The sequence below is a fragment of the Engraulis encrasicolus genome, chromosome 13 (genome assembly GCF_034702125.1).
Source record: "Engraulis encrasicolus isolate BLACKSEA-1 chromosome 13, IST_EnEncr_1.0, whole genome shotgun sequence".
Classification (NCBI taxonomy): domain Eukaryota; kingdom Metazoa; phylum Chordata; class Actinopteri; order Clupeiformes; family Engraulidae; genus Engraulis; species Engraulis encrasicolus.
Window position 1 is genome coordinate 5543878 of NC_085869.1, and position 7988 is coordinate 5551865.

At 41.8% G+C, this 7988-nt stretch overlaps 1 long non-coding RNA gene across 1 annotated transcript; it reads right to left on the reverse strand.

The window, feature by feature from the left end:
- Positions 1 to 414: 414 nt before the first annotated feature.
- On the reverse strand, positions 415 to 2001 carry LOC134461509 (uncharacterized). Its single transcript, XR_010037309.1, has 3 exons — positions 1933 to 2001; positions 1113 to 1139; positions 415 to 512 (listed from the first exon to the last, which is right to left on the reverse strand). It is a non-coding gene; the product is annotated as an uncharacterized LOC134461509 (long non-coding RNA).
- Positions 2002 to 7988: the final 5987 nt, after the last annotated feature.

Consider the following 7988-nt stretch of genomic DNA (forward strand, 5'->3'; position numbering starts at 1 on the left):
CTCCCTAATGACAGATTCATAGACATAATGGAACATGTGACACAGCATTAGTTCAGAATCTAACCATCATCCATTAGGAACAAAGAAGTGGAATCTTGTCACAATATCGAATCGAATATTGAACAAATGGTGTAAATAATGGTGTACACAAGTAATTGGAACATATGTAAATACAATTTTATTGTGAAAAGAAAACACTGTCTAATTTTTTTCAATGTACAGTAATGAAAGTGTAAATAATGACAAATAAGATATCAATTTATATATACACATTCTTTTTTCTTTTAAATATTGGTTACTGGCAATGCAAGAAACATAGCTTACAAAATGTAGCGTTCTTGGTGTTAGGTGATGTATTGTACAAAATGAAAACCCAAATGGTGACGCACTCCTGAAATGTTGCAAGTTCTTTAAGGAAAATGCCTTGAAATCTTGTTCTAATATTTTGAAAGGCATGGAATCTGTGAGGGGATGTGCTGGGTCCTCTATGCTGTCGTTTCTTCATACACCTCCTGGCGTCAGACACAGACAAAGGAAGTATAGATAGGAAGTATATTAGACAAACATTTCAGAAGGTTATGTGTGACAATTGTGGCTACATACAAGGTTTTGAACAAAAACAACACGGGAATTGATTGCAACACATTTTAAAATATTTCTAGGTGACTTAAAGTTCATTAACAACAGGGTATGCTACTTACTCTGTGTACAGAGTATTTTCCACCCACATTTTGCATTACTGCCCTTGTACATCACTTTGATCAAAAGCGTCTGTCAACTGTAATGTTATGAGGAGTACAGTCTCTTGAGAAATTAATGTAGGTTTAGGTGGATAGTGGTGCAGGACAGCACATATACTTTTCAGTTACTCTTACTAAGAATTCAAACCTGTAACATTGGATACCTTCCGAGGCCACAGGTACAGGTGAGGTCAGCAAGGGTCCTATTTACCTTGATAATAGGTTCTCAGTCATTTCACATCCCCACCCCGATGAAAAAAACTAATTGTTTACACAAATGGGTTTTACACCCCTTAACAATACGGCTTTGCTTGCTTCAGTAATGTACTCTTTGCCTCTGACCTAGCAATGGATGTAATAAATCAGACATACCTTATATAACCGTGGGTCTTGGGTCACCTAATAATGGAGAGAGAGAGAGAGAAAAGACATCACCATTGATCAATTAACAATGGCACAGCGTCTGTGTGTGTGTGTCCCAGCTTATGACGGTGAGCACGATTAACTTTGGGTCGTCCGATCAACTAGGGATGGTCACCTACAACTTATCGAAGTGCTTAGCACACTCACGAATCGACTATTTGAATTGACCACAGCTGAAGTGTTTGAGAATACAATCGCGCACAATAACAACGGCAAAAGTGCGACGGCATGCTCCTCTCGTCGAACCGTAATGCAGTTTCCAAAGTGTATAATAGAACTTAAGACGCCCCATCCTGTCTCGTCTGACGTGAACAGCTCTTTATGCCGTCCAAGTTAAGCAGACCCGAAGTTAATCGTGCACACCGGGAGTAGTTAATGCAATCCTGGTGTATATTTCTCTCATGGTAGGATATACAAAACGTATGGGACTGTAAACGGTTTACTGTATTATCATAGGTAAATTGGCATGCCTAACGGTGACCAGAACACAACCAATAATGCTAGTAGCAACTGCATGCTGTTGAGGCTGCATTGTTTTCATATGGCTGGCAATTTTGTCTGAATAACATTTTATCGCTGGTCAATCATTTTCAGCGAAATACACATACTTGATTAAGTTTTATTCATCAATAGATGTCACATTGGTTGTGCAGGCAAGCAGACGTCCATTTTGTCTGCAATATTTATCACCCCGTCAGAAACGGACAAACCCATGCCCATGATGTGTTCACTAAAAGAAAATATAGCCATTTCAAGACATCTAACTTACCATATCTTTGTTGTGATTTATCTGATGCAAACGATGCTGGCACCAAATGAGTAGGCGGTCCTCCTCCATGGGGCACCCAAGTCTCCACCCCTTCCGGGCGGCTTCTGGGGCTGGCAACGGAAAAACTTTTGACTGGGTTGTAATGGACTGATCAAAGCTATTTTCCGACCCACCTCGCATTTCCCCGTGGATCACACATATGCTGTGCCTCAGAATTAATAACAACCAATGGTGTGCTTGTTGACTTCACTTGGCAAGCGATTTTTGAGTTGTGAATGTGCAAAAATATGTAATTATTTGGACTACACAACAGACGTCGCATGTCCGACGTGCAGCCACTTAAGCCACGGTGCAGCGGTAGGGTTGGCTGTGCCTCAGTTCACGTCAGATATGCGAGGCGCAAGTGTAGTCTCCAACACAGTTTTGCACAAAAGCTAAAATAACGTTTCTTGCGTGCCGAAAATGAGTGGTCTTACGACGCAAATCCAAACCTTTCAAATTCACTGTCATCATATGTGAAATCCAGAGCACATGCCAAACGGGATGAGGATTTAGCTTGACTCGCTCCATTGACTCGCATTCAAAATTTTGCGAGCTCCTGCCCCATGTATCGGAAGTAGAAGGGCGTGACTTAGGTGCCCCATTGGTGCTAGGGGCTGGTAGCATGTAACCTGGCTCTCACGCAGATGGATTGTCAGGTAGCATGCCGCTGTTTGGACCCTGCAGAGTACTCGTGCACTATGTCGGATTGCCAACCAAAATCCACCGATGCCTTGTGTGTTTTGTAACCGTCAGTGGTCCGATGTCGGACACAGGTGGCATACCACAGGCGGCTTGCCGTTCAAACGCCAACAATGATCCACTATACACATGCTAGCTGGGCTGGAACTACTGTCAACATGCTAACTGCTCTGTTGTGGCTTCTATCTCGCGTCGCTGAAAACTACGTCACGGGCCGCTTCGATGTGACTGGTTGAAGTAGTACGTCACTGTTACGTAATTTCTCCAATCACGTTCGAGCTAGAACAGCAAGGTTACCATCATAATTCCAGATGGATGACAATCCATCTGAGTGAGAGCCAGGTTAGCGTTTCGTTGCCCAATCACGAAAAACGGGCACCACGAAAATTAAAGTTCTTTTTTTCGTGAATACTTTACGAAAGGCGTGAGATACGGTTGGCATGGTAGTGGTGTTGCTTAGAGTGGGGCATGTATACAATTATATATATTATCAACTTCACATGGGCAAGGCATGGCTAATGGGACAAGGCACAGAATACCACACACATGAGCACACACAAAACACACACACAGAGTGGCTAATGGGACAGGGGCATGTAATGCCACACAAGATAATGACTGCAACACATACGCACGCATGTACGCACACGCACACGCACGCACGCACACACACACACACACACACACACACACACACACACACATACACAGTGTGAGTCCTCCAGTGCCTCTGGGCGGTGTGGAATCTCCAGGGCACTGGTTGATGTATATGGGTGTCCAAAGCCATGCATCCTACATTAACATTTCCAATGTGCTGGCACCAGGCAACAGGAGAAGATTGATGCACATTACGGGCCAGCACTCCTCCCTTTTGCTTTTACTTCTGCTATGTTTTTTCCTTTCTATACTCTCTCTCTCTCATGCTTCCTCTCATCGTCTTCTCCTGCCAGTCCTCTCTCTGGGTGCAGCCCAATATGTGACCTTGCCTCCTCCACTTGCCTCCTCCACTTGCTTCTCGTCATGATGACATCACTGACAACAGCATTATATTTCAATATCTTGCAAAAGCTCAATTATAAAGTCTTTTTCTCATTTGCAATTGGGATGGTGAATGAAAAACAGTCCCTCAAAAGTTGTTGTGGCGAGGCTGACAGCTGGGAAACTTTATCGTTTTCTCCACGGAGGAGGGGCCAGGAGGCGGGACGAGGAGACAAGCACAAGTGGAGGAGGCAAGGACACATATTGGGATGCACCCTCTTTCTCTTTTCAGTTAGTAAGCAGTTTAGTTTTATGAGTGGCATCACCAAAGAGAATGTTATCCAGTTGAGAAACAGAAGGAGTAGGAGGTGCATTGTTAGGCCCCGCCCACCTAATGATTATGTTGCTTGAGTGATGACATGACCTCTGCCAGCAGGCTCGGCTGATTGGCTAGAGTAGATGGGGAGTGGGTTATGGCTGGACGCCTGCTAATATTTTTTTATGGGGGAAATGAAAAACTCAAACTCTTGCAAACATGTCATAAACTGTATTGTTTACATTATACATATAAAAGATGTCAATCAGATATAGGCCTACATATTTTCAGCCAGCTACATTGGCTCTATGGATACATTATATATATATGGCATAGCCTATAAACCGCTAACAGGAACTGATGTGTGGATGGCAGGTGTGAGTTTTCTTTTGGTTGCCTTTACGATTCATCTGTTGCAGTGGCAGCTGTATGCAGGAAAGCTATGATGACATTCATATTTAATTAATGCTTCATTGCTAAGATGTACAGTACGTGCTATATTCTTTTTCCAATATACTTTTCCTCCTGGTAAAGGAATCAGACTGGTGCCATGAATCAAAGGCCTCGTGCACAGAATGTGCCCTCATCCATATGAGGTGCCCTTGAGCAGGACATCTATAGCCCTTTGATCCAGAGAAACAGTTCCATACCTAATGCCATACTATATTCCGCCATGAATGAGGATAGTGTAGTCGCATAAGGGATAGACGTGCACATCTTTAATACATATAGTGCTAATCTAAAAGAGCTCATTTGTAAGCAACTGAAGAATTTTACAGTTCAAGACAAGAGTGTGGTTTCCATGACATGGATGAATGACAACTTTCACAGACATGCAAAGATGTCATATATGACATAATGTTAAGATTTTAATATAGTAGTAGATCAAAAAAGATAGATTTTAAAAGCTGAATGAAGTTTTGAAAAGTGTGTCTCTGTTGTTGTAGTAGAATGATATAGCTTAATTAAAATATACAGCTGTTGGTTCTAGTTTGTACTAAATCTTAACACACTTTAATAAAAAGATGCTGCAAAATTAGCAAATTTCATTGACTCGGCCATACTCAGCTGTCAAAATGTGACGTGTTTATCGCTACAATCTTCTAATTCATTTCCTTCATCTCCAGACTCCATAACTGCCAAACTTTGACACAGTAAAAATGCCAACTGCCGCTCTGCTCTCACAAATGGAATGAAATTGTACGTCGGTCTATACTGTATTCTGTCAATATCCGACGATTCAACAGATGAAATATAGAAAGCCTGGCCTCGAGGTGAGGGAGCGGGAGGAAGGTTTGAGGCCAATTTACTGGAAGGTTACAAAGATGTTATACATCTCACCCATTTACAAATTAGCCAATTGTTGGGTTGCACCAAAGACTGCATTCGTAAAATTGCAGATATCTTATATACTGTACGTTTCTGCCTCCATTACTGGATCAAAAAGAGTGGGTGCCATTCTGGTCTTTGAAGATGTTGCTGCAGAAACGCTGGGGTGACACAGTAAAATCACCAACTCGTGAGCTGAGAATTATAAGGTTCTATCTCCATTTTTGGTCGAAATTGAGTTTTTGACATAATCTGACCCATTGCATGTTTATTAATGCCTGTGTGGTGTTAGTTTTGTCAAAAAGTTATCATTTCACGTTGTTGTTAATGAAATGAAAAGGTTATATCTCACACAACAGCTGGGATGTAAAAACTTTGATGCTCAATATCTCAGAACTACCCTAAACGGAGATGGAACTTTATAATCCAAAGCTCACGAACTGCTGTTCTGCTCTGGCAAATTGAATGAACACCATATGACAACATCTGACAATTCCACACATGAAATATAGCACACCTGGCCTCGAGGAGAGGAAGAGAGAGAGGAGGGTTTAAGGCCTGTTAACTTGGGGGTTACACTGATGCAACACATCCTACCCATTTATAAATGAATCAATTATTGAATTGGACCAAAGGCAGCATACATACAACTGCAGACTTGGGTCAGTGACGTTTCAGCAGTAGTAGCACACACACGTCAGGGCAGCGCAACGACAGCCAGTGCCTCTATTGTCTGGATTTTTTGTTTTGTTTTCAGTGAAATATCTAAGAGGCATACTGTATTCATTGCAGCTTATTACTATTCTGGGCATTAAAGGGACACTGTGTGAGATTTTTAGTTGTTTATTTCCTGAATTCATGCTACCCATTCACTAATGTCACCTTTTTCATGAATACTTATTACTATTCTGGGCATTAAAGGCCATAACTCAAACTAAGGTCTGAGCCCGTTTACGTCTTTCACCCATTTATATACATACTATATGCCCAAAAACGTCTTTCACCCATTTATATATACTATATGCCCAAATACGTCTTTCACCCATTTATATACATACTATATGCCCAAAAACGTCTTTCACTTATACATTTACATACATACTATATGCCTCCATTACTCCACCAAAAAGTACGAGTGGGTGCCGTTCTGGTCTTTGAAGTTGTTGCTGCCCAAACGCTGGGGGGACCAGACACAATCCTTTGAAAGCTACAAACATTAGTGTGCCCCGAAGGCGTGATGCAACACTCTTGACACCACAACCATTACTTCGTTTTCATCTTCTTTTTCACTTACTGTTCTGTTTTCCTTTAATCTCCTTTCCTCTGCCATTCCACAACAGCTGCTCAGCATGGATGGCTGCATGGGAGCAGAGATTTATGTTTGCATTCGTGGAATTAAAAAAAATCAACATGAATCAAGAATCATGCTCTGCACACCCGCTACACAGCTTCTCTCTCCTTGCTCATATGAAGTGCTCTTTTATTTGACTGTTTTATTCATGTCAGGCCTCACCTCATAAACCCTTTTCTCTGAGCTGCATCTCTCTCGTACAATCCCCCATCCCAATTCCAATCTCAAGCCCCAACCTATTTACCAGTGGTGTAGCACTACATTCTGGGCCCTATGTTCAAAACTAGCTCCAATAGTATATTAATATGTTTGAAAACACAAAGATCAAATTATTAAAGCAGAGAGGGAGCCATTGAGATGGGAATAGAGAAATCAGAAAGACAAATAGAGGTATAGAGAATGAGAGATGGGGTGTAAAGAGTTACAGAAAGAAAGATTGAGCGTGAGGAACAATTAGGAGGGGGGAAGAGAAAGATAGATAGAGGCAGAAAAGAAGAACGATAGACAAATATAGGATATAGGCATGTGTGGGAAAGAGGAGTAGAGGGGGTTATGTCGTGCTGAGCTAGAGAGGAGGGGGTATGGGCTTATATGATTGAACTGTTGCATCAGGGAGGGCCTGGCCAGCCTAAAGGGCTCTGCTTGCTCTCTCGACAGAAAGCGACAAATAGGTCTTTGTAGGTAGTTTTAATTTATGCACTGCGAGGGGATTTTAGGCGTGTGCCATGTTATTCATCATCACACGGCTAGGGGCAACGAGAGGGTTGTTCAAACTGTGTGCAATACAGTGTGTCGCTGTCACCTATAAAGTATTTGCTGCTTTGTAGCTCACTTATTATTTTAAACAAACACAGAAGGCAAGGATAGGCATCATATTTACACATAACAAGTCCTTTTTCAACCTCATAAAATGCAAACTTTGGGCTGTGAGTATTATCTGTGAATAGGCTACACTGCCCTGCCGCGAGCGTTGTAGGCTAACTAGTGAAGTCATTAGCTTGATTTGTTTACACAGACTTGATGCCAATGCAAGGGTAACATATTTAGCAAATATTAACCTGCGTTTTTGCTTTCAAAAACATATATAGGACGCCGTGAATTATTGATAGCTGTCATTAATTGTCCCCTGCAAGTAACACTGACCAGCTGTCAGCTGTCTAACAGCTGTAGTTAATTTGGTCACAAACTGAACATTGACAACCGGACATTCTCTTTCGACCAATTTTGCGGAGTTTCCGGTGTCGCAATTTTTATCCATTTATATGGATGTGAGCGTTAAGACTCTATGACAGTGTAGTTCAGGAGTAAAGATCTAAAAATCCCTGCGACACTTCGCAATCG